The sequence below is a fragment of the Phragmites australis genome, chromosome 22 (genome assembly GCF_958298935.1).
Source record: "Phragmites australis chromosome 22, lpPhrAust1.1, whole genome shotgun sequence".
In the NCBI taxonomy this organism is placed as follows: Eukaryota; Viridiplantae; Streptophyta; class Magnoliopsida; order Poales; family Poaceae; genus Phragmites; species Phragmites australis.
In genome coordinates, this window is record NC_084942.1 from 2,047,509 (window position 1) to 2,053,823 (window position 6,315).

The following is a 6,315-nucleotide window of genomic DNA, read 5'->3' on the forward strand; positions in this document are numbered from 1 at the left end:
GGAAGTGGTGGGGAGGCTAAAGGTAGTGGAGGATCATCTCAATCCGGAAGAATCCCCTGCCGTCAGCGGAAAGCTCCTCCTCACTGAGGGGCAATGGCTCCTACGCATGAAGGAGCGGAAGTGAAAGGATAATGATGTCGTCTAGGAAGGGGTGAATAGGCGTTTTTGCAAAAAAATCGTCCCCTTTTAACGTTGGCCTAAACTTGCAGCGGAATATAAATTAACAGATTTTTCACAAGTGAAAAACCTAAATATGCTAGGCTCAACTAGTGCACAATCACCCTAAATAAGTGTGGAAATTACAATTCTAAGGTGACAAAAATTATTCAATTCTAGCAAGAGATATGCAATAAAACTTAAATTGAAAAAGGCTGAAAATATTATTCACACGCCTGAAATCACTGTTCATCCGGAGTATTCGGGGTAGTCCGGATACTCCGGGTTGTACAGGTCCGAAATCTCCGGTAAAGTTCAGATTCTCCGAGTTCTGAACAGAACTGAGCCTGAAACTGAATATAAAGGATGGGTAGAGAGTTCTAGCTCAAACCAAGTGATGTCGTGTGCTCCCGGAGATGATCCCAAGTAGATTCACAGAGAACCTACACTCAAATACACACAAACAAGTAGATCGAATAATATGCACAAAGATTGAGCAAGAACTCAAAAGTAGAGGAACAAAAGAGGAGACACAAAATTTGTTTCCCGAAGTTCAGATGCACCACCGTGAATCCTACGTCTCCGTTGAGGAAGCTCCAACGAGCCGGGTCTCTTTCAACCGCTTTTCTCGATCCACTAGCTTTATCTCTTCCCTTTCGGAGGCAAGATCGACCTTCACAAACTTTCCCGCGGCTCACCACACGCGTGGGAGCTCACCGGGCAACACCTAGCCGGCTAGGAGGCTTCACATCCAAGAGTAACAAACGCAATCGAACTTCTTGCTGATGAACTTGAGTGCTCAAGATTGGATTTGGCTCACTTGCACTCAATCTTCCAATCTCTCAACCTAACTCACTTTTCTTCTCAAATCATACACTAGAATGGAGTGGGAGGGAGTTCTTTTGGCTCTAAAATGTGTTTCTTTTGTACCCTTGCAGCAGCCCCACAGGATGGGGGTGAGGGGATATAAATAGCCCACTTCAAAAAACTAGCCATTACTCAACTTTTCTGGTCTTACGGAGTCTCCAGGGTACACCGGAGTATCCGGGTGAATTGGAACAGCCCAAACTGAGATCCTCTAGCGGAGACTAACCCAGAGTCTCTGGCCAGCCTGGAGTATCCGTCCTACCCCAGAGTATCTAGGTTCAGCACAGCTGACCTCTGAAAAACGGCGATAACTTTTGATCCCGGAGTCCGATTTTGACGATTTTAGACTTTATGGAAAGCTTATTCAGAGGGTTACACATCCCAGCTTAATTCATGACCTAAAACAAATGAGATCAAATTAGGAACACTCTGAAATCCAATTCAGACACTTCCACACTTTTCACACCGGGATTTCTAAAAAGAAACTCTCACATGGGTTTGGTTAGAAACTCTTGAGCATTGAGACACGACAATTAGCTCACGTTGCATCCCTCTTAATAGTGCGGCATACCTATACTCAAATTCAAAGATAAAACTTGTTTGAACCACTTTGAGCATTTGAAAACTTTCAAGTACTGCTTCTTTCTTTCAAACCTTGAGGGTTGCTAACTTCCATATATTTTTCACTTCATCTCTTCTTGATTCTTCATATGATTGATGTGAATCATCTATAGCTTCCCATAGCCTCGCACGATCCATCGGCGCAAAGCCTTCACTCGCTCTTCACCACCGCGTTGGTCCTTCGACGCCAAGCCATTTGCTTCCCCTTCACCATGGATGGTCCATCGCAGCCGAATCTTGCTTGCCCTTCACCGTATTACCATAGAAAATCACTTTGTATTCAACATCTTCAAAGAACTCATTTTATCAAATATGGAGTCCACTCTTGTTCTTCACTCTTGGCATATATGATTTCAATTCAACTTATGCCTTCGTATGGATCCTAACCCCAACTCACTCTTAAGCACATAGCACACGGGTTAATCCATAAAACTCTATTGACAGTATCATACCTTTAGTTATTTGATCTCCACAAGTAACTTAGCATTCAAGCTTATTGCCAAACTTATTGAACTTCTTCTTCTTCTTATGAGCATCACTAAAATCTCAATGACTTTTGATGCAATTCTTTGAACTCACGGTATTTCTCAAAGAATCCATGCTTCATCATTTATGCATGTCCTATGGAATAACCTAATAGCAATTCTCAATATGATTGTTAGTCCATAGACATTGTCATCACTTACCCGAGTATCACCTAGAGCTCATTCATCTTGATGTATTTTCATTCTCCCCATTCACCTAGAGCTCATGCATATCTCTTATCCATGCATCACCTATAGAACATCTACTAACAAACTCAACACCATTGTTAGTCCATAGGTATTGTCATTAATTACCAAAACCACATAGGGGCATAGGGGATAGATGCACTTTCAGGAAGTAGGGCAAAGGGTCCTCAGGCAGCGAAAATGCCCATCACCATGCACGCACACCACAGAAGAAAGGGGGAGGTGGTGGCTCCGATGGCAAGGAGGCCGCTCGCGATCTCTCCCACGACAAGTGCCACAATTACGGACATTATGGCCACTGGGCCAAGCACCGCCGATTGCCTAAGAAGAAGCAGGCTTATTTTTCCTAGGGCGAGGAGGAAGAAGACGAGCCTACGCTCTTGATGGCGCAAGTGTGCTCTCTCAGTGATACCAAGGGCCACCTCCAAGCCACATCCACCTCGATGAGCCGCGCAAACAAGTCCACCTTAGTGCCAGTGACGATGGCGACAACCTGGAGGGCTGGTACTTCGACACCGGTGCCACCAACCACATGACGGGTCATCACAATGTCTTCGTGAAGCTCGATCGAGGGGTGGTAGGCTCCGTCCATTTCGGAGATGGCTTGCTAATTGACATCCGCGACTGTGGCACCAGCTTATTCACCGGGAAGAATGGAGAGCGTAAGGCGCTCTCCGGTGTCTACTTCATATCATGGCTGAAGAATAGCATCATCAGCGTGGACTAGCTAGACGAGGGTGGCTCCAAGGTGCTGATCGATAATGGCATCTTGCAGATCTGGGACCACCATCGTCGCCTCCTTGTCAAAGTTCATCGCAGGCGCAACCGGCTGTACATCCCGCGCTTCGATGTTGCCCATCCCATCTGTCTCATGGTGCACCACGACGAGAATGCCTGGCAGTGGCACGCTCTCTATGGCCACATAAGCTTCGACGCACTCTGGTGGCTAGCGCACCATGAGATGGTGCAGGGCCTGCCACAGTTGGAGCACGTTGAGCAGTAGTGTGACACGTGTATCACCACCAAGAACCACCGAGCTCCATTCCTATCACAGGCCAAGTATCAGGCGAAAGAGCGCCTCAACCTTGTCCATGGAGATCATTGTTGTCCCATCACACCAGCGACACTAGGTGGACATCGTTTCTTCCTGCTGATGGTGGACAACGCCAGCCGCTATATGTGGCTGATGCTCTTGGATGCAAAGAGCAACGCAGCGGCGGTGATCAAGGCAATCCAGGTGGAGGTGGAGAGCGGTCGGAAGCTTTGCGTCCTCCGCACCGACAACAACGATGAATTCACGTTCATTGACTTCACGCGCCATCGCGTAGATCGCGGTGTCCAGCGATACTTCTTCGCACTGTACATCCCACAGCAAAACGACGTGGTGGAGAGGCGTAATCATTCTATTGTCGTGACAGAGCGCACGCTCCTGAAACAGAGGGTCATGCTGGCAGAGTTTTGGGGAGAGGTAGTGAGCGTGCCAGCGGTTTGTCTTCCTACTCAATCACGCGCAACAAAGAGCATGGATAGAGTGATGCCGTTCGAGGTGTGTCACGATCGAAAGCCAGCGGTGAACTTCTTCCGCACCTTCGGCTATCTGGTGTAAGTCAAGGAGGTGCGACCACATTTGCAGAATCTTGATGACAGGAGCATGCCCTATGTCTTCATTGGCTACGAGCGTGGCTTGAAGGTGTATCGCCTCTATGACCCGAGAACCAAGCGCGTCCACATGTTGCGAGATGTGATCTTCGATGAGGATGCTAGATGGAGCTAGGAGGCGGATGCAGCTGGGAGCATCGCTCTGTCGAGCGACTTCACCATGAAGTTCATGGTGAGTCAAGTCCATCTCCCAGCGGCTGAAGGGCCCACCTTAGCCGGGGAGGAACACCGGCAACGGAACCACCTGCACCAAGTCCAGCGGTGGCTGATGCATTGCCCAGAACACCGAGCGATGAATCTACCTAGGAGGCGGACTTTTTTACCACCGCCAAATGATAGTGCCAAGCTCGACGCACACCACAACGACAACCCAGTACACCACCGCATCGTCGACAAGCTTCTCGGCGGCGAGGGAGCTCGAGCGGGATATGCTACCTGCGTCCTGGGCGACATTGAGTTGCACCTGGCGAGCGTAGGAGAGCCGAGCTCCTTCATCGAGGCGGAACATGACACGACGTGGCGAGCAGTGATGCTGGAAGAGATGAAGTCCATCGAGGAGAATGGGGCATGGACACTGGTGGAGCTGTCGTGTGGACACCACTCAATCGGGCTCAAATGGGTGTTCAAGCTCAAGAAAGATGAAGCTGGAGCTGTGATTAAGCACAAAGCCAGCCTCATCGCCAAGGGCTATATGCAGCAGCTGGGCGTGGACTTTGATAAGGTATTCGCACCTGTTGCCCATACGAAGTCCGTGCGCCTGCTGCTGGCGCTAGCTGCCCAAGAGGAATGGCCGGTCCATCGCCTGGATGTGAGATTGGCCTTTCTCAATGGTGAATTGGAGGAGAAAGTGTATGTAGCATAGCTGCCAGGGTTCATCATTGTCGGAGAAGAGGACAAGGTCCTGCGGCTACGGAAGGTGCTCTACGGCCTACGACAAGCACCTCGTGCATGGTACACGAAGCTCGATAGCGCATTGAGGGCTCTCGGCTTCAATCAGAGCGTGCACAAATATGCAACGTACCGGTGTGGTCATGGCAACATGCTGCTGCTCCTTGGGGTCTACGTGCATGATCTGATAATCACGGGATTGACAAAAGGGGAGATCGATTGATTCAAGGCGGAGATCGATTGATTCAAGGCAGAGATAAAGACTCAATTCAGGATGAGCAACCTCGGTTTGGTCTCCTTCTACCTTGGGATCGAGGTCTAGCAGAGCAAAAACGGCGACGACATCACGCTGTGCCAAGTGCACTACGCCGCTCGAATTCTGGAGATGGCGCGGATGAGAGACTACAATCCCGCTCACACCCCGATGGAGGAACGGCTCAAGCTCAACCGCGATTGCACGGCGGTAGAAGAGGACACGATGGAGTACATGAGGCTTGTCGGCAGCCTCCGCTACTTCATCCACACGTGTCCAGATCTCACCTTCAGCATCGAGTTCGTGACCCGCTTCATTGAGTGACCAACTCAAGAGCATTTGGCGGCCGTGAAGAGGATCATGTGCTATGTTATCGGGACGATCAACTACAGCTGCCGCTATGGGAAAGTAGAGGTGGGATGGCTAGTTAGCTACCGTGATAGTGACCTCACCGGCGATAATGATACACAGAAGAGCACTTATGGCGCTCTATTCTTCTACGACGACAGCTTGGTGAGTTGGCAATATCTCAAACAGAGGGTGGTGGCCCTATCGTCCTGTGAAGCAGAGAATGTTGCTGCCGCCACTGTTGCTACACAAGGTGTGTGGTTGGCTCGTCTGGTCAGCGACTTCAAGGGGAAGCCTGCCGACACCGTCGAGCTCAAGGTTGACAACAAATTAGCCCTAGCATTGAGCAAAAATCCTATGTTCCATGAGCACAGCAAGCACATCAATGTGCGCTACCACTTTATCAGGGAGTGCTTGGACAACAGGAATGTCAGTGCAGACTTCATTGGTACAAAGGACTAGCTCGCAGATATCTTAACAAAGACATTAGGGAAAGTTCAATTCCAGGAGCTTAGAGCTAGGACTAGAATGGTCCAAATTAAACTTAAGCAAACAATTAAGGCTTAGGGAGAGTAATGTTAGTTAATCCTTGTGTGTCGGTTTGTGTTAGTTTAATTTTTTTGCTAGGTCAGTTTTATGCATATATATATTGGGCTGACCCCCTCCTGGTTGTAATAAGAAATGCCTGGAGGTTCTAAATCCATGAAAAGTTGTTAGCAGCAAGAAAACTCCTGTACCCAGTGTGTACTCGCATGTGTGTTCTTCCAACCCATTTCTCGTAGGATCAAATCC